Source organism: Mus musculus, chromosome 7, assembly GCF_000001635.26.
Source record: "Mus musculus strain C57BL/6J chromosome 7, GRCm38.p6 C57BL/6J".
Taxonomy (NCBI): Eukaryota; Metazoa; Chordata; class Mammalia; order Rodentia; family Muridae; genus Mus; species Mus musculus.
In genome coordinates, this window is record NC_000073.6 from 83,410,623 (window position 1) to 83,431,705 (window position 21,083).

General features: G+C 42.5%; 1 pseudogene; it reads left to right on the top strand.

Moving 5' to 3' along the window:
- Gm7957 (predicted gene 7957) lies at positions 1,322-3,958 on the top strand (annotated as a pseudogene).

Sequence of the window (21,083 nt, forward strand, 5' to 3'; positions counted from 1 at the left end):
GGCTGGAGAATGAGACCTCAGAACAAACAAGTTTTAAAAAATTAATAATAAAAAATACCAAAATAATAAACAGGTATATCCCTTCGCAACTAAGACAAAAATAAAGAACTCCAAAAGCAATGACTATCTTAATAAGATATCCTTAGGAAGTTGTCTCTGACAAGATGATTGATTTAAACCAAGTTCTGTCAGAATCTGGGGCATTAGCATTCAGGAATTTTCTGAAAACTGCCACCTCTTGGATGTATGATTTTATTCTCAGTTGCTGAACTTGTCTGAGCCTAGCCTGTAAAATTCAGAGAGGCTGGACATTGGGTACTATAAATGATAGTAATTGTAAGGTTTTAGAGTAATTTTTATGATTTCTGAATTTATTAATGCAATGTCCCCCATGCAAAAAGAGAAAAAGAATGTCAACCCTCCTGAGGGACTTTGTAATTTAAAATGGAAGGAGGACCCTGCAATGGGGCAAGCATTCCCTTCTTTGAAAACTTGAAAATGCACTGCTGTAGGCTTTAGGATTCTTTTTCTTTTATTATTCTATTTTTTATTATTAGGTATTTTCTTCATTTACATTTCCAATGCTATCCCAAAAGTCCCCATACCTTCCCCCCAACTCCTCTCCCCACCCACTCCCACTTCTTGGCCCTTGCATTCCCCTGTACTGACGCATATAAAGTTTGCAAGACCAATGGGCCTCTCTTGCCAATGATGGTCGACTAGGCCATCTTCTGATACATATACAGCTGGAGACACGATTTCAGGGGTGGTGAGGGGGAGGATACTGGTTAGTTCATATTGTTGTTCCACCTATAGGGTTGCAGATCCCTTTAGCTCTTTGGGTACTTTCTCTAGCTCTTCCATTGGGGCCCTGTGATCCATCCAATAGCTGACTGTGAGCATTCACTTCTGTGTTTGCTAGGCCCTGGAATAAAAAGTTTGGAGCTGAGATGAAAGGACGGACCATCTGGAGACTGCCATACCCGGCGATCCATCCCATAATCAGTCTCCAAATGATGACACCATTGCATACACTAGCAAAATTTTGCTGAAAGGACCCTGATTATAGCTGTCTCTTGTGAGGCTTTAGGATTCTATTCTATAAGTTGGAGATTATTTTTTTTTGCTGTTGTTAATTTATTCAGCCCTATGAATTGAGGCACAGATATGACAAGTGTGATCTTGGATATGGACATATATTTATGGATTTAATCTATAATGACCCAACAAATCCTTTATTCTCTTACAGAATCTTTGGGAGACCTGAGTTACTTCCAACCCAAAGGACTGGGCTCCAGGATTTGCAAACATCAGCTGTCAGCTCCTTGCCTAGCCCAAGGAATCCTTTGCCACAATGTCCTGTGTGCACTATAAATTTTCCTCTAAACTCAGCTACAACACCATCACCTTTGATGGGCTCCATATCTCTCTCTTCTACTTAAAGAAACAGATTATGGGGAGAGAAAAGCTGAAAACTGCCAATAGTGATCTGCAGATCACCAATGCAGAGACGGAAGAAGAATATACTGATGACAATGCACTCATCCCTAAGAATTCATCTGTGATTGTCAGAAGAATTCCTGTTGTAGGTGTGAAGTCTAAAGGCAAGACATATCAAATAAGTCACACTAAACCAGTGATGGGAACTACAAGAGCAGTTAATGACTCTTCTGCACCGATGTCTCTGGCCCAGCTTATAGAGACTGCCAATCTGGCTGAGGCCAATGCTTCTGAGGAAGACAAAATTAAAGCAATGATGATACAATCTGGCCATTTATATAACCCAATCAATTCCATGAAGAAAACTCCAGTAGGCTTGCCACCTCCATCTTACACCTGCTTTTGTTGTGGTAAACCTGGTCATTATATTAAGAATTGCCCAACAAATGCGAATAAGAACTTTGAATCTCGTCCTAGGATCAGAAAGAGCACTGGAATTCCTAGAAGTTTTATGATGGAAGTGAAAGATCCTAACATGAAAGGTGCAATGCTTACAAAAACTGGGCAATATGCAATACCGACTTTAAATGCAGAGGCCTATGCAATTGGGAAGAAAGAGAAACCACCCTTCTTACCAGAGGAACCATCATCATCATCATCTTCAGAAGAAGTTGATCCTGTCCCAGACGAGCTCTTGTGCCTCATCTGCAAAGACACTATGACTGATGCTGCTATCATCCCCTGCTGTGGAAACAGTTACTGTGATGAATGTATAAGAACAGCACTTCTGGAGTCAGATGAACATACATGTCCAACATGTCATCAAAATGATGTTTCTCCTGATGCTTTAGTTGCCAACAAGGTTTTACGACAGGCTGTTAATAACTTTAAAAATCAAACTGACTCCACAAAGAGCCTCGGAAAACAGGTCACTCCGTCCCCACCCCCACTACCTCCACCAAGTGCACTCATTCAGCAGAACCTGCAGCCTCCTATGAAATCTCCCACATCAAGACAGCAGGATCCTCTGAAGGTTCCAGTGACATCGTTCTCAGCTCACCCAACTCCCTCTGTAACCTCATTAGCTTCAAATTTATCTTCCTCGGCTCCTTCTGTGCCTGGAAACCCATCTTCTGCCCCAGCTCCAGTACCTGATACAACTGCAAGAGTATCTATATCAGACCATTCAGAAAAATCAGATGGACCCTTTCGGGATTCAGATAACAAATTATTATCAGCTGCCGCCCTTACATCAGAACATTCAAAGGAAGCCTCTTCAATTGCTGTTGCTGCTCTTATGCAAGAAAAGTGTAGCCAGGTGCCAGTCCTTGAAACTTCACCTTTGTTGGAACAGTCACTATTACATGAACAGTTTATCCCCACAACTGGTCCATTAAGAATAAATGCTGCTCATCCAAGTGGTGGTCAACCAGGTTGGGAACATCCCAACAAGCTTGGGAAGCTAGTTTCTCCACCACAGCAAATTAGAAGTGAAGAAAGACTCTGTTACCGAGGAATAAAACGTGGGCAAGACTACAGTGAACAATCACAGAGCAGTCAAGGCCCACCACGACCAGCAACTCCAGTCTTTGTGCCTATTCCACCACCTCTTATGCAACTGTCTCCTCCACATATGCTTCTTCTTCCTCCAGGTGTACCTGCCCCACGGTTTCCTCCTTGGTTTCCTCCTAGCCAGCCTCCACCAGCAGGATATAGTGTCCCTCCTCCAGGATTTCCACCAGCTCCTGCCAATATATCAACAGCTTGGGTTTCATCAGGAGTTCACACTGCTCATTCAAATACCATCCCCACAACACAAGCACCTCTTTTGTCCAGGGAAGAATTCTATAGAGAGCAAAAACGACTAAAGAAAGAGTCTAAATTTCCCTATAGTGGGTCATCGTATTCAAGAAGTTCATACACTGACTCAAAGTCAAGGTCTGGCTCAACACATTCACGCTCTTACTCTCAGTCCTTCAGCTGCTCACACTCTCGATCTTCTTCACGATCATCCCCATCCTCCAGAAGAGGCAGAGGCAAGATCTGCAATGATTGTTCACAGTCCAGATCTCATGGATATCACCGATCTAGGTCAAGGTCCCCTCCCTATAGACGATATCACTCACGGTCCAGATCTCCTCCAGCATTTAGGGGACAGTCTCCCACTAAACTCGATGTACCTCAAGAAGAGAAAGAACGCTACCAGGAATGGGAGAGGAAATACTACCAGTGGTATGAGAATAGGCAAAGGGCAAGCAGTAGGAACACAGCCTAGACCCTAGGCCAATAGAGAGGTTTTCTTCAGAGAGACTCTTACCTCCTAATATCAGAAATTCATCCTTCACAAGAGGGCACAGAGAAGACTATGCTGCTGGACAAAGTCATAGAAATAGAAATCTAGGTGGCAACTATCCAGTAAAGCTTTCAACAAGAGACAGTCACAATGCAAAAGATAATCCAAAATCGAAAGAGAAGAAGAGTCAGAATGTTCCTGGAGACAGCAAAGGAAACAAGAATATGTTGGACATCAGTGGGAGGAGAGGTCCTTGGGGGTGTACTGTCATAGAGACAGGGGGAGGGGTGATAAGATAGGGGGTTTCTGGAGGGGAGTCCTGGAAAGGGGAATGCATTTGAAATGTAAATAAAGTAAATACCCAATTCCAACACCTGTTTACCTGTGTTTTTCTGTTTTTCTTTCAGTGAGTTATTGATATCCTCCTTAAAGGACTCATATTCATGAGATAGGATTTTAGAACAGATTCCTGTTTTTCAGGTGTGTTGGTGTATTCAGGCCTTGCTGTGGTGGGAGAACTGGGTTCTGATGATGCCCATGTATTTTGGCTTCTGTTGCTTACTGTCTTGACCTTGCCTTTTACCATCTGGATATCCCTGGTGTTTGTTGGTCTGTGTGACTGTCTGGGGTCTGCCTCTTTTGTCCCTGGGTTGCTTCAGGTCTCCTGGTAGGCCCTCGACCCTGGCTGTAGCAGACCACCGTGGGGCTTTTCAACTAGGGGCTCTTCACAGGGGCAGAAAGGTTTCTGTGCCCTGACAGCAGTAGATCTCCTGGAAGGTCTTCAGACTATTGGGTCTTCAGTGGAACAGTCAAGCTGTTGTCCAACTGCTGTGAGTTCAGCTAATCCTCAACTGCTCTGAGTGCAGAGGGTCCTCTGCAGTTCAACTGCTCTGAGTTAAGCAGGTCCTCTAGGATGGGTCTGTATACGGTGTCTTCACAAGAGTAGACTATAGACAAGGCTTATAAGATCCCAAGTGAGTTCTTGGAACCAAACAGGTCCTTAGCAAGAGTGGTAAATGTGCTTACTGCTGAGCCACCTCAGCCCCAGGGTTCAATGAAGAGCCACTGTAAGGACCAGCACAGAAGAGAACACAGTAAGGCACAGAGCAGCAAAGCTAGTGAGTTTATTCACTGAGCAGAAAAGCAAAATGCACTGTGTGAGAAGGATTATGGGAAGGGTCTTACTTAAGAGCCACAGGAATATGTGAGGCTGATATGACCTGGATGACTTATGCTGAAACCCATGGATGTCAGCTGCTAAGTGACAGAAACCAATCAGAACAACTAGAAGGGGCCAATTCTCTTTTTTGGTCCCCTTTATTCCTTAACTAGCTATCCTGTTTCAATGCAGTGTCAATTTATGACTTTAGCTTTTACTATGCCGAGCTTTCTGTCTTCCCTTTTCTCCTCTGAGACACTCTCATGTAGCAGGCTAGACTCAGCTTGGCTAGCTGAGGCTGATAGAGGATACCTATGATGACTATTCTTGGTTACCAACTTGATTACATCAACTCCATTAACTAAATTGAGGACACACTGGGGAGAAATTTTTACATTTAACTTGAAGTAGGAAAATCCACTTCTAAACTGTTTTGTTTTTTGTAATTTTCATTTTATTTATTTCATGTGCATTGGTGTTTTGCCTGTATCAATGCCTGTTGTGAGAGTATTCGATTCTTCTGGAATTGGAGATATAGATGATTGATGATTTTGAGCTGCCATGTAGTTGCTGGGAATTGAAGTCAGGTCCTCTGCAAGAACAGTCAAGTGATCTTAACTACAGAGTCACGTCTTCCATGACTTTAATCTGCATCTTGAGATAAGAAGACACACCCTTTATTTCGGGTGGGGGGCTGTGGGTTGAGACAGAGAGAAAGAGAGAGAGAGAGAGAGAGAGAGAGAGAGAGAGAGAGAGATTCATAATATAAGTTCTGTTACTCTAGAGAACCCTTACTCATACAATGACGTTTACCTTGCATTGAATTCCCACTGGGAAGTACTTATATTTGATACCATGTCCAATTTATTAGGGGTTAGGTGGGAACATACCCATGGTTTCTTCCATACTAAACAAGCAATCTACCAATGGAAGGAATTACACAGAAAGCCCTAAATTGAGTAGTGTTTCTAAAAATCTGAAAATGAACATCTTCTTTATTTTATATAAATCATAAAATATAGATACTAAGAAAATTCAAGTCTGGAATCATTGAGATGGCTCTGCATATTGGCACTTGTTCCTAAGTATGATACCCATGGTTAAAGCGAGAACCAGGTCAACCTATGAAACCAGAATATCCTATTGAATTCATGCTTCCCAGAGATACAAATTCTTCCTCTGATTAGGTTCTGACAGCATCAGGGCGTGGCTCATGGATCAGCTGTTGGATTTGTTAAAGGAATTAACTCTGGTATGTAGAGAGAGGATTGAATCAGCCATGTAGCTGAGTGAATCTGCCATCTAGTTGAGTGAATCTCAGCTTTTCCTTTAAGAGTTTCATAGATCCTCTTACCAAAGACTCCTCCATCTTACCAAAGATGAAGTAGTTCCTTCCTCTGCAACTCTACTGTCCTCTTTAATTCAAAGTTTTTGGGTTTTGGGTTTTTGGGTTTTTTGGTATTGTTATGTTTTGGTTTTGTTTTGTTTTGTTGAGACAGGGTCTCACTCTGTAGCTATGTTTGGCCAAAAGGGCTAAAAGGATGCTCTGGAATTCACCAAGATCAGCCTGCTTATGCCTCTCAAGTACATGCCTGACATTCACCCAAGTTTTTAAGAAAAAAACCTGAAGTGGATGATAGAGCAAGATATTTTGAATTACCAAAGAAAAGAGGGAGAAATTAGTCACTTATAAAAATTAATCTATAAGTAACTTAAGCTGTGTTTCTGTATCTGGGGTTATGCCTGATGGTTACATAACATTGCAACAGTATTTCTTTTTTTTTTAATTAGGTGTTTTCCTCATTTACATTTCCAATGCTATCCCAAAAGTCCCCCATACCATCCCCCCCCACTCCCCTATCCACCCACTCCCACTTTTTGGCCCTGGCGTTCCCCTGTATTGGGCATATAAAGTTTGCAAATCCAATGGGCCTCTCTATCCAGTGATGGCCGAGTAGGCCATCTTTTGATACATATGCAGCTAGAGTCAAGAGCTCTGGGGTACTGGTTAGTTCATAATGTTGTTCCACCTATAGGGTGGCAGATTCCTTTAGCTCCTTGGGTACTTTCTCTAGCTTCTCCATTGGGGGCACCATGATCCATCCAATAGTTGACTGTGAGCATCCAATTATGTGTTTGCTAGGTCCCGGCATAGTCTCACAAGAGACAGCTATATCAGGGTCCTTTCAGCACAATCTTGCTAGTGTATGCAATGGTGTCAGTATTTGGAGGCTGATTATGGGATGGATCCCTGGATATGGCAGTCTCTAGATGTTCCATCCTTTTGTCTCAGCTCCAAATTTTGTCTCTGAAAATCCTTCCCTGGATGTTTTGTTCGCCGTTCTAAGAAGGGGCAAAGTGTCCACACTTTGGTCTTTGTTCTTCTTGAGTTTCATGTGTTTTGCAAGTTGTAACTTATATCTTGGGTATTCTAAGTTTCTGGGCTAATATCCACTTATCAGTGTGTACATATCATTTGAGTTCTTTTGTGATTGGGTTACCTCACTAAGGATAATGCCCTCCAGGTCCAACCATTTGCCTAGGAATTTCATAAATTCTTTTTAATAGCTGAGTAGTACTCCATTGTGTAAATGTACCACATTTTTTGTATCCATTCCTCGGTTGAGGGGCATCGGGGTTCTTTCCAGCTTCTGGATATTATAATAAATAAGGCTGCTATGAACATAGTGGAGCATGTTTCTTTCTTACTAGTTGGAACATATTCTGGATACATGCCCAGGAGAGGTATTGAGGGATCCGCTGGTAGTACCATGTCCATTTTTCTGAGGAACCGCCAGACTGATTTCCAGAGTGGTTGTATAAGCTTTCAAACCCACCAACAATGGAGGAGTGTTCCTCTTTCTCCACATCCTCGCCAGAATCTGCTGTCACCAGTATTTTTGATATTACCCATTCTGACTGGTGTGAGATGGAATCTCAGGGTTGTTTTGATTTGCATTTCCCTGATGATTAAGGATGCTGAACATCTTTTCATGTGTTTCTCAGCCATTGGTATTCCTCAGGTGAGAATTCTTTGTTTAGCTCTGAGCCCCATTTTTAATGGGGTTATTTGATTTTTCTGGAGTCCACCTTCTTGAATTCTTTATATATATTGGATATTAGTCCTCTATCTGATTTAGGATAGGTAAAGATCCTTTCCCAATCTGTTGGTGGCCTTTTTGTCTTATTGACGGTGTCTTTTGCCTTACAGAAGCTTTGCAGTTTCATGAGGTCCCATTTGTCAATTCTCGATCTTATAGCACAAGCCACAAGGGGTGGATTGTAGTGGCTATTCCTGGTTGTCAACTTGTCTATATTTGGAATGAACTACAATCCAGAATTGGAAGGCTCACCAGTGACCCTTATCTAGATGCTTGGAGATCCTTATCTGGATCTTGGTTTGGAGATCTTGAGCCATAGTGGCTATGGATTCCAGAAGATTGAATCTCCGAGTTTAAGGAACACACCTTTAATCTGGGCTACACCTTTCATCTGGGATTAAAGGTGTGGTGGAACACACCTTTAATCTGGGGGACACCTTCTGCTGGAGACAATATAAGGACATTGGAAGAAGGGAGTCTAGCTCTTGCTCTTGCTCCTTCGCCTGCTTGCTGCATGAGACTGAGTAACTGCTAGATCCTTGGACTTCCATTCACAGCTATGACTGAACAATTGTTGGGAATTGGGCTGCCGACTGTAAATCATCAATAAATTCCTTTACTATATAGAGACTATCCTTAAGTTCTGTGACTCTAGAGAACCCTGACTAATACAGAAGTTGGTACCAGGAGTGGTTCTAGAGTAACAGAAGTACAAGGATGAATCTTTTAAAATACTGGAATTGGCTTGTTGATCCACCAGCACTTTCAACTATTGAAACCTCTCCAGATTCTCTCCCTCCTGGGAGCTCAGAGAATTTTGAAGACCCATGGTTGAAACTATATTCCGAACTTAAGGAAGCTAATGCCCTTGATTTTCTTAATGAATTAGGTGATTCGGTGCATAAAGCTTTCTACAAGATGGGGAAAAAATCAGAAAATGATTTTACTGGCTGGCTGCTCTTAGTATCTGTGGAAAAAATGATGAATGAAAGGAAGGAGTTGTGTGATAAAATTGAAAGGCTCCAGACACAAGTAAATGATCTAAAAGTTGCTAAGTGTGTCCTTGAAGAGAATCTTCTCTCTTGTAGCAATAGAGCTCAAGTTGCAGAAAATCAAACTGAAACCCTCATTGTAAGGTTGGCTGAACTACAGCGAAAATTCAAGTCTCAGCCTCAGAGTGTGTCGACAGTTAAAGTAAGGGCTCTAATTGGCAAAGAATGGGATCCTATAACATGAGACAGGGATGTGTGGGAAGACCATGTTGAAGCTGAGAATTTTGAATCTTCAGATTCTCAAGGGTTTGCCCCACCTGAGGAAGTATTACCCTCAGCCCCACCCCTTGAAATAATGCCCACATAATCCCCACATGAGGAAATTAATTTTGCAGAGTCTGATAAACCAGCAATGACTTTCACTACTGATGTTTCTCAAGGCCCACCAATAGTTTCTTCTATACCTGTAACCAGACTCAAAGCAAAACAGGCTCCTAGAGGGGAGGTAGAAAGTGTAGTCCATGAGGAAATTCGCTACACTACTAAGGAGCTTAATGAGTTTGCTAATTCATTCAAGCAGAAACCGGGTGAATATGTGTGGGAATGGATTTTAAGGGTGTGGGATAAGGGTGGAAGGAACATAAAACTAGAGCAGGCTGAGTTTATTGACATGGGTCCTCTGAGTAGAGATTCTAGGTTTAATACAGAAGCTCGCATAGTTAAAAAAGGTGTCAAAAGTTTGTTTGAATGGTTGGCTGAGGTGTTTATCAAAAGATGGCCTACTGGAAATGACTTGGAGATGCCTGATATTCCGTGGCTTAGTGTTGATGAAGGGATTTTAAGACTTAGGGAAATTGCAATGCTAGAGTGGTTATATTGTGTAAAGCATAATTGTCCACAATGGGAAGGTCCAGAAGATATGCCTTTCACCAGCTCTATAAGACACAAATTGGTGAGAGGGGCACCAGCACATTTGAAGGGTTTTGTTCTTTCCCTTTTCCTTGTGCCAGATCTTAGCATTGGAGATGCTTCTGCTCAATTAGATGAATTAAATTCACTGGGTTTAGTTGGATTCTGAGGTAACAAGGGCCAGGTGGCAGCATTGAATCGCCAGAGACAAGGTGATCCTAGTTATTATAATGGGCAGCGTAGACAAAAGAATGTTTATAATAACATACCCAGTAATGGTCAGCACAGGAGAGGTGAAATTTATAATGGCATGACTCGGTTGGACCTTTGGTACTGGCTAATCAATCATGGTGTTTCCAGGAATGAAATACTGCATATTTGTTTGATCTGTATAAGCAGAAAAATTCTCAAACAAATGAAAGAAAGGCTACATTAGACCGTGGTAAACAGCAATCTCGGCCAGTGAATCAATTTCCAGACTTGAGCCAGTTTGCAGATCCGGAACCCCTTGAATGAAGGGGTGACCAGGTTCCACTGAGGAAGGATCCTGATAAGACACTCAAAGGGTTTTGCTGTTACCCTTTCTCCAGTTCTTCCCCAGAGGGACCTACGGCCTTTTACAAGGGTAACTGTACACTGGAGAAAAGGAAATAAACAGACTTTTCGGGGTCTGCTGGATACTGGTTCTGAGTTGACACTGATCCCAGGGGATCCCAAGAAACATTGTGGCCCTCCAGTTAAAGTAGGGGCTTATGGAGGGCAGGTGATTAATGGAGTTTTGACTGATGTCCGACTCACAGTAGGTCCAGTAGGTCCCCGGACACATCCTGTGGTGATTTCCCCAGTTCCAGAATGTATAATTGGGATAGATATACTCAGAAATTGGCAGAATTCTCATATTGGTTCCCTGAACTGTAAAGTGAGGACTATTATGGTTGGAAAGGCCAAATGGAAGCCTTTAGAGTTGCCTCTGCCAAAGAAAATAGTGAATCAAAAACAGTATCATATTCCTGGAGGAATTTCAGAAATTATTGCCACTATCAAGGACTTGAAAGATGCATGGGTGGTGGTTCCCACCACATCTCCGTTTAACTCTCCTATCTGGCCAGTGCAGAAAACAGATGGATCATGGAGAATGACAGTTGATTATCGAAAACTAAATCAGGTAGTAACTCCAATTGCAGCTGCTGTACCAGATGTAGTTTCGTTACTTGAGCAAATTAACACATCTCCTGGCACCTGGTATGCAGCTATTGTTCTGGCAAATGCCTTCTTCTCAGTACCTGTCCATAAGGACCACCAGAAGCAATTTTCTTTCAGTTGGCAAGGCCAACAGTATACCTTCACAGTTTTGCCTCAAGGATATATTAACTCTCCTGCCCTGTGTCATAATTTAGTTAGAAGGGATCTTGATCGTTTGGATCTTCCACAAAATATCACATTGGTGCACTATATTGATGACATTATGCTGATTGGACCAAGTGAGCAGGAAGTAGCAACCACTTTGGACTCATTGGTAACACATATGCGTATCAGAGGATGGGAAATAAATCCAACCAAAATTCAAGGACCACCTACCTCAGTGAAATTCTTAGGAGTCCAGTGGTGTGGAGCATGAAGAGATATTCCTTCTAAGGTGAAAGATAAGTTATTGCACCTGGCCCCTCCTACAACCAAGAAAGAAGCACAACGTTTAGTGGGTCTATTTGGATTCTGGAGACAACACATCCCTCACTTGGGTGTGTTACTTAGGCCTATTTACCAAGTGACTCGGAAAGCTGCTAGCTTTGTGTGGGGCCTGGAACAGGAGAAGGCCCTTCAACAGGTCCAGGCTGCTGTGCAGGCTGCTCTACCACTTGGACTATATGACCCAGCAGACCCGATGGTACTTGAGGTATCTGTGGCTGATAGAGATGCTGTTTGGAGCCTCTGGCAGGCCCCTGTAGGTGAATCACAGAAAAGACCTTTGGGATTTTGGAGCAAAGCTCTACCATCATCTGCAGACAACTATTCTCCCTTTGAAAAACAGCTCTTGGCCTGCTATTGGGCCTTAGTGGAAAGTGAACGTTTGACAATAGGACACCAAGTTACTATGCGACCTGAACTACCCATCATGAGCTGGGTACTATCAGACCCTGCAAGTCATAAAGTGGGATGTGCACAACAGCAGTCTATTATCAAATGGAAGTGGTATATACGTGATCGGGCCAGAGCAGGTCCTGAAGGCACAAGCAAGTTACATGAAGAAGTTGCTCAAATGCCTATGGTTTCTATTCCTGTTACAATGCCATCTGCTGCCAAACATGTGCCTATAGCCTCATGGGGTGTTCCCTATGATCGACTGACCGAAGAGGAGAAGACTAGAGCCTGGTTTACTGATGGCTCTGCACGTTATGCAGGCACCACCCAGAAGTGGACAGCTGCAGCATTACAACCCATTTCTGGGACAACCTTGAAAGACACAGGTGAAGGGAAATCTTCACAGTGGGCAGAACTTCGGGCAGTACACATGGTATTACAGTTTGTTTGCAAGAAGAAATTGCCAGATGTACGATTATTCACTGACTCATGGGCTGTAGCCAATGGATTGGCTGGATGGTCAGGGACTTGGAAAGATCACAATTGGAAAATTGGTGAGAAAGACATCTGGGGAAGACGTATGTGGATAGATCTCTCCAAATGGGCAAAGGATGTAAAGATATTTGTGTCCTATGTAAATGCTCACCAAAAGGTGACTTCAGCCGAGGAGGAGTTCAATAATCAAGTGGATAAGATGACCCGTTCTGTGGACAGTCAGCCTCTCTCCCCATCCATCCCTGTCATTGCTCAATGGGCACATGAACAAAGTGGTCATGGTGGTCGAGATGGAGGTTATGCTTGGGCTCAGCAACACGGGCTTCCACTCACCAAGGCTGACCTGGCTACAGCTGCTGCTGATTGCCAGATCTGCCAACAGCAGAAACCAACACTGAGCCCCAGATATGGCACCATTCCTCGAGGTGACCAGCCAGCAACCTGGTGGCAGGTTGACTACATTGGACCACTTCCTTCATGGAAAGGACAGCGTTTTGTTCTTACTGGAGTAGATACTTATTCTGGTTATGGATTTGCCTTTCCTGCACGTAATGCCTCTGCTAAAACCACCATTCACGGATTGACAGAATGCCTTATCTATCGTCATGGTATTCCACACAGTATTGCTTCTGACCAAGGAACTCATTTCACAGCCAGAGAAGTACGACAGTGGGCCCACGATCATGGAATTCACTGGTCTTACCACGTTCCCCATCATCCTGAAGCAGCTGGTCTGATAGAAAAATGGAATGGCCTTTTGAAGACGCAGTTACAATGCCAATTAGGTGGTAAGAGCTTGGAAGGCTGGGGTAGAGTTCTTCAGAAGGCAGTATATGCTTTGAATCAGCGCTCGATATATGGTACAATTTCACCCATAGCCAGGATTCATGGGTCCAGGAATCAAGGGGTGGAAAAGGGAATAGTTCCACTTACTATCACTCCTAGTGACCCTCTAGGAAAATTTTTGCTTCCTGTCCCCATAACTCTAGGTTCTGCTGCTTAGAAGTTTTGGCTCCAGAAAGGGGAGTGCTCCTACCGGGAGCTACAACAAACATTCCATTGAACTGGAAGCTCAGACTTCCCCCTGGTCATTTTGGGCTTCTAATGCCCTTAAACCAACAGGCTAAAAAAGGAATAACAGTGTTAGGAGGGGTGATAGATCCAGATTACCATGGGGAAATTGGATTACCTCTTCACAATGGTGGTAAGCGAGATTATGTCTGGAGTGTAGGAGATCCCTTAGGGCGTCTCTTAGTACTACCATGTCCTGTGATTAAAGTCAATGGGAAACTACAACAGCCTAATCCAAGCAGGATGACAAAGGACGTAGACCCATCAGGAATGAAGGTATGGGTCAATCCTCCAGGAAAAGAGCCAAGACCTGCTGAGGTGCTGGCTGAAGGTGAAGGAAATACAGAATGGGTAGTAGAGGAAGGTAGTTATAAATACCAATTAAGGCCACGTAGCCAGTTGCAGAAACGAGGATTATAAAGAATGTCCATTGTAAATTTACAAATGCGTTTGCGATTGTACAAGGGATAGTTATATCATGTTAGGCGTATTCACAACCTTGTTATTGTTTCATGTGAACATGAGATATTATTTGTGTCAAGTTGACAAGGGGTGGATTGTAGTGGCTATTCCTGGTTGTCAACTTGACTATATTTGGAATGAACTACAATCCAGAATTGGAAGGCTCACCAGTGACCCTTATCTGGAGGCTTGGAGATCCTTATCTGGATCTTGGTTTGGAGATCTTGAGCCATAGTGGCTATGGATTCCAGAAGATTGAATCTCCGAGTTTAAGGAACACACCTTTAATCTGGGCTACACCTTTCATCTGGGATTAAAGGTGTGGTGGAACACACCTTTAATCTGGGGGACACCTTCTGCTGGAGACAATATAAGGACATTGGAAGAAGGGAGTCTAGCTCTTGCTCTTGCTCCTTCGCCTGCTTGTTGCGTGAGACTGAGTAACTGCTAGATCCTTGGACTTCCATTCACAGCTGTGACTGAACAATTGTTGGGAATTGGGCTGTCAACTGTAAATCATCAATAAATTCCTTTACTATATAGAGACTATCCTTAAGTTCTGTGACTCTAGAGAACCCTGACTAATACAATCAGGTTTAGGAGTTCTCTGGTGGAATTTTTAGGTCACTTATATATGCTATCATATCATCTGCAAAAAGTGATATTTTGACTTCTTCTTTTCCAATTTGTATCCCCTTGATCTCCTTTTGTTGTCCAATTGCTCTGGCTAGGACTTCAAGTACTATGTTGAATAGGTAGGGAGAAATTGGGCAGCCTTGTCTAGTCCCTGATTTTAGTGGGATTGCTTCCAGCTTCTCACCATTTACTTGGATGTTGGCTACTGCTTTGCTGTAGATTGCTTTTATCATGTGTAGGTATGGGACTTGAATTCCTGATCTTTCCAAGACTTTTATCATGAATGGGTGTTGGATTTTGTCAAATGCTTTCTCCGCATCTAACGAGATGATCGTGTGGTTTTTGTCTTTGAGTTTGTTTATATACTGGATTACGTTGATGGATTTCTGTATATTAAACCATCCCTGCATCCCTGGAATAAAACCTACTTGGTCAGGATGGATGATTGTTCTAATGTGTTCTTGGATTCAGATAGCGAGAATTTTATTGAGTATTTTTGCATCGATATTCATAAGGGAAATTGTTCTTAAGTTCTTTATCTTTGTTGGATCTTTCTGTGGTTTAGGTATCAGAGTAATTGTGGCTTCATAGAATGAGTTGGGTAGAGTACCTTCTACTTCTATTTTGTGGAATAGTTTGTGCAGAAGAGGAATTAGATATTCTTTGAAGGTCTGATAGAACTCTGCACTAAATCCATCTGGTCCTGGGCTTTTTTGGGTTAGGAGACCATTAATGACTGCTTCTATTTCTTTAGGGGATATGGGACTGTTTAGGTCGTTAACTTGATCCTGGTTTAACTTTGGTACCTGGTGTCTGTCTAAAAATTTGTTAATTTCATCCAGGTTTTCCAGTTTTGTTGAGTATAGCCTTTTGTAGAAGGATCTGATGGTGTTTTGGATTTCTTCAGGATCTGATGTTATGTCTCCCTTTTCATTTCTGATTTTTTAAAATTAGGATGCTGTCCCTGTGCCCTCTAGTGAGTCTAGCTAAGGGTTTATCTATCTTGTTGATTTTCTCAAAGAACCAGTTCCTCATTTGGTTGATTCTTTGAATAGTTCTTCTTGTTTCCACTTGGTTGATTTTGCCCCTGAGTTTGATTATTTCCTGCCTTCTACTCCTCTTGGGTGAATTTACTTCCTTTTTTTCTAGAGCTTTTAGGTGTGTTGTCAAGCTGCTAGTGTGTGCTCTCTCTAGTTTCTTTTTGTAGGCACACAGAGCTATGAGTTTCCCTCTTAGAAATGCTTTCATAGTGTTCCATAAGTTTAGGTATGTTGTGACTTCATTTTCATTAAACTCTAAAACGTCTTTAATTTCTTTCTTTATTCCTTCCTTGACCAAAGTATCATTGAGAAGAGTGTTGTTCATTTTCCACGTGAATGTTTCCATTATTTATGTTGTTATTGAAGATCAGCCTTAGTCCATGGTAGTCTGATAGGATGCATGGGACGATTTCAATATTTTTATATCTGTTGAAGCCTGTTTTGTGACCAATTATATGGTCAATTTTGGAGAAGGTCCCGTGAGGTGCTGAGAAGAAGGTATATCCTTTTGTTTTAGGATAAAATGTTCTGTAGATATCTGTCAGGTCCATTTGTTTCATAACTTCTGTTAGTTTCACTGTGTCCCTGTTTAGTTTCTGTTTCCACGATCTGTCCATTGGTGAAAGTGGTGTGTTGAAGTCTCCCACTATTATTGTGTTAGGTTCAATATGTGCTTTGACTCTTACTAAAGTTTCTTTAATGAATGTGGCTGCCCTTGCATTTGGAGCATAGATATTCAGAATTGAGAGTTCCTCTTGGAGGATTTTACCTTTGTGAGTATGAGCTGTCTCTCCTTGTCTTTTTTGATAAGTTTGGGTCAGAAGTCGATTTTATTCGATATTAAAATGGCTATTCCAGCTTGTTTCTTCAGACCATTTGCTTGGAAAATTGTTTTCCAGCCTTTCACTCTGAGGTAGTGTCTGTCTTTTTCCCTGAGATGGGTTTCCTGTAAGTAGCAGAATGTTGGGTCCTGTTTGTGTAGTCAGTCTGTTAGTCTATGTCTTTTTATTGGGGAATTGAGTCCATTGATATTAAGAGATATTACGGAAACGTAATTGTTGCTCTCTATTATTTTTGTTTTTAGAGTTAGCATTTTGTTTTTGTGGCTGTCTTCTTTTTGGTTTGTTGAGGGATTACTTTCTTGCTTTTTCTAGGATGTGGTTTCCGTCCTTGTATTGGTTTTTTTCTGTTATTATCCTTTGAAGGGCTGGATTCATGGAGAGATAATGCTTGAATTTGGTTTTGTTGTGGAATACTTTGGTTTCTCCATCTATGGTAATTGAGAGTTTGGCTGGGTATAGTAGCCTGGGCTGGCATTTGTGTTCTCTTAGGGTCTGTATAATGTCTGTCCAGGATCTTCTGGCTTTCATAGTCTCTGGTGAAAAGTCTGGTGTAATTCTGATAGGCCTGCCTTTATATGTTACTTGACCTTTTTCTCTTACTGCTTTTAATATTCTATCTTTATTTAGTGCATTTGTTGTTCTGATTATTATGTGTCGGGAGGAATTTATTTTCTGGTCCAGACTATTTGGAGTTCTGTAGGCTTCTTGTATGATCATGGGCATCTCTTTCTTTAGGTTTGGGAAGTTATCTTCTATAAATTTGTTGAAGATATTTGCTGGCCCTTTAAGTTGAAAATCTTCATCCTCATCTACTCCTATTATCCGTAGGTTTGGTCTTCTCATTGTGTCCTGGATTTCCTGGATGTTTTGAGAGTTAGGATCTTTTTGCATTTTGTATTTTCTTTGATTGTTGTGCCGATGTTCTCTATGGAATCTTCTGCACCTGAGATTCTCTCTTCCATCTCTTGTATTCTGTTGCTGATTCTTGCATCTATGGTTCCAGATTTCTTTCCTAGGTTTTCTATCTCCAGTGTTGCCTCACTTTCTGTTTTCTTTTTTGTGTCTACTTCTCCTTTTAGGTCTTGGATGGTTTTCTTCAATTCCATCACCTGTTTGGTCGTGTTTTCTTGCAATACTTTAAGGGATTTTTGTGCTTCCTCTTTAAGGTCTTCTACCCGTTTAGCAGTGTTCTTCTGTATTTCTTTAAGTGAGTTATTAAAGTCCTTCTTGTTGTCCTCTACCATCATCATGAGATATGCTTTTAAATCCGGGTCTAGTTTTTCAGGTGTGTTGAGTTGCCCAGGATTGGGTGGGCTGGGAGTGTTGCATTCTGATGATGGTGAGTGGTCTTGGTTTCTGTTAGTAAGATTCTTACATTTGGCTTTCGCCATCTGGTAATCTCTGGAGTTAGTTGTTGTAGTTGTCTCTGGTTAGATCTTGTTACTCAGGTGTTTATGTTAGCCTCTATCAGCAGACCTGGGAGACTAGATCTCTCCTGACTTTCAGTGCTCAGAGTACTCTCTGCAGGTAGGCTCTCCTCTTGCAGGGAAGGTGCCCAGATATCTGGTGTTCGAACCTGCCTCCTGGCAGAAGTTGTGATCTACTCACAGAGGTCTTAACATCCTGTGTAGGGTCCTGTGTATACCTTACGGGTGCCCGCAGACTCCATGCCCAAGGTACCCCTGTGCCACGTGGACCTGAAGGGACTTGTGCCCCTGATCAGGCCAGGTTTTCTGCTTCCCTAATTAATGCAGTCTCAGGTCTCACGCAATTGGATTGGAGCAGACGTGTGTTCCACTCACCAGAGGTCTTAAGATCCCGTGGCAAGTCTTGTGGGTAGTTGGTGGGTGTCAGCCGACTCTGCACCCTAGCTACCCCAGTGCTGGCCGGACTGGAAGGGACTTGTGCCCCTGATCAGGCCAGGTTTTCTGCTTCCCTAATTAATGCAGTCTCAGGTCCCGTGCGATTGGATTGGAGCAGATGCTGTGTTCCACTCACCAGAGGTCTTAAGATCCTGTTGACACCCGTCAGCCGACTCTGCGCCCTAGCTACACCCGATGTATGTTTATTTTATTTATTTTATTTTATTGTGTTTGTATTTGCAGTGATATTTCAAACACTCATTCTTTAGCCAATGACATTTCATGGGGAACTTTGCAAAACCATCACTGGATGCTGTATTATTATTTGGTATGTATCAGAGATTGAACTTCCTGAGAGGGTCAATTTAAAAAATAAAATGGCAGTTTACAATGCCTGCCTGTTTTCACTGATGTGAAGAAACTGGCAATGACTGTGCTTCTCACCCATATTTCACATGTTCTTAAGGGAGAGACTGAAGATTACTGGAGCATAGGGCATATGTATTTTAATTCAAATGATATCACCTCTAATGCCTCTCTAAAAAGTCTCATCATTAGCAGTCATGGAAAAACACTCAAAACCATTAAGTGTTATCATCCTCATTCTATCGGATGAAGAATACCACATTAATGGGGCAAGTAAGATGGCTTGGTAGTTAAGAGCACTTACTGTTCCTCCAAAGGACACAAGCTTGGTTCCCAGCACCATGTCAAGCCTGGGACTCCAGCTAAGGAGATCAGATGCTTTTTTCTGGTCTCTGGGGGCTCAGTAGGCTCACTTAAGTGCATGTAAACATAAACAATATAATTGGTAAGTCTTTTAAATTTAATTTAAATATTGCTGTATTCTTTTTAGCTATGTTTTCCTGGTTTCCAATGAGGCTGACACAGGGTTTGGGTACTTGTACTATTTGAGGCCACTGTCCTCCTTTCTTGATTGGCCCTCAGCCACTGTGAAAGCAGAAAACAAAGGAAGATTCTGGGAGTAGCTGGTATTTGTCTGATCATCCTACAGTAAGGCATGGGGCCAGGCTGTTGAAGCTCAGACCGTCCCTCCTGGACATTCCTCTGGTGTGGCCTTCTGTAACACTAGTCTCCACAGGAAGAGGCAGACGTTATGGGCAAGTGTACACTTGTGGTCACTTCCTGCCTCCATCAGTGTCTGAGTGTGTCTTCTGTTACCCCAACATCGATTAAAATTCCAAGCACTTTGTTCATTTCAGCTCCAGTGAACCTTCTCCTTCTCCCACAACTTCTGTCAGAATCATTTGAGCTTCCAATCTGCTGCTGTGTGGCTTTGAACTTGTTGACAACTGTTAATTGATATGTCTTCACAGGCACAGCTCAGCAAGGTGTGTTGTTCTGAGTCAGAGCAGCACTGACCCTCTGCACTTCCTGAAAGGAGACCTCCCCTGCCTACTGATTCCTTCTCCCCCATCCAAATCACCAGCTACTTCTTGGCCCTTAAAAATGAAATCCAGTATTAATCAGTGTTTTATTTATTTATTTCTCTAACTTAATTATTTTGTTCTTTGACAACTTAATACATGTAAATAGTACATTCTGATTACTGTCACACCACACACACAGGCACACACACACACACACACACTACACTACACTTGTTGTGTACACTCTTCAACCATTTCCATCCTCCCTTCATCCCTACAAGTCCCTTTCCTCTACCTTCTGGCTTGACACAGGCCATACAGTTGGCTTCCATTATGACTTTCAACCTGCTTTCCCCTAGTTTTAGTTCCCACTTGAATCTCAGTCTTCCCCTCAGATCCCTTCAAAGTGCTTCAAACAATACTAGATTTGGAATGAGAGGCCCACAATCTCAACCCACCATCAGCAAGTAGCTGTGTAACTCCCAAATTCACTTCCCCATGAGGTCCCCTGATTGCCCCTTATAAGAACAGAAAGATGACTCTGGACCCCAAGTTAGTTTGTGTACTTTGGTGTCCTCCATGGTAAACTAAGAATAAGACAAAACCTCTGCAGAGATAGTACCTCTCAGAGGCAAGAGGAAGGTGTCCTTGGATCTGGAGACAGTTTAGAAGATTTGAGATTTAAATGGTAGAAGAGTCCTTCAGAAACACAGCAGAGAACAGGACTGGAAAGACAAGAGGCTCTAAATTCTGAATGGCTTCAAGTTCCATGTGAAGAATTTGGATTTAATCCACAGTAACTGAAGCCAGCAGAGGCCTGTAAGCACAGCACGGGTGCTGCCAGGGCTGCTTTCCAGGGTAATAAATCCAGAATCAGGGGTTAGAAACACTGGAGTGTGAACACCAGAGGTGATGGGAAAGCTCAGGGTTGGCCAGAGAGATATGAGAACTAATACTCTGAGAGCAGAGGCAGCACAGGCTAAAAGTTGGGGTAAGATTAGTGAGTCATTTGTCAGATATCTGTGATGAGAGGGACTTGGATGTTGTCTTCGTTTTCTTTCTGTTGCTGTGATAAAACACTGACCAAGGGAGGAAATGGTTTATTTCCGTTTACACTTCCAGGTCATAGTTCATCACTGAGGGAAGTCAGGCAAGAACTCCAGCAGGAACCACGGAGGGACTTGACTTATGGCCCCATGTCTGGTTTGTTCAGCTTGCTTTCTTATGCAGCCCAGGATCACCTACCCAGGATGGCACCATCTAAAGTTGGCTGAGTTCTCCTGTATCAATTAGAGAACAAGAGAAAGCCCC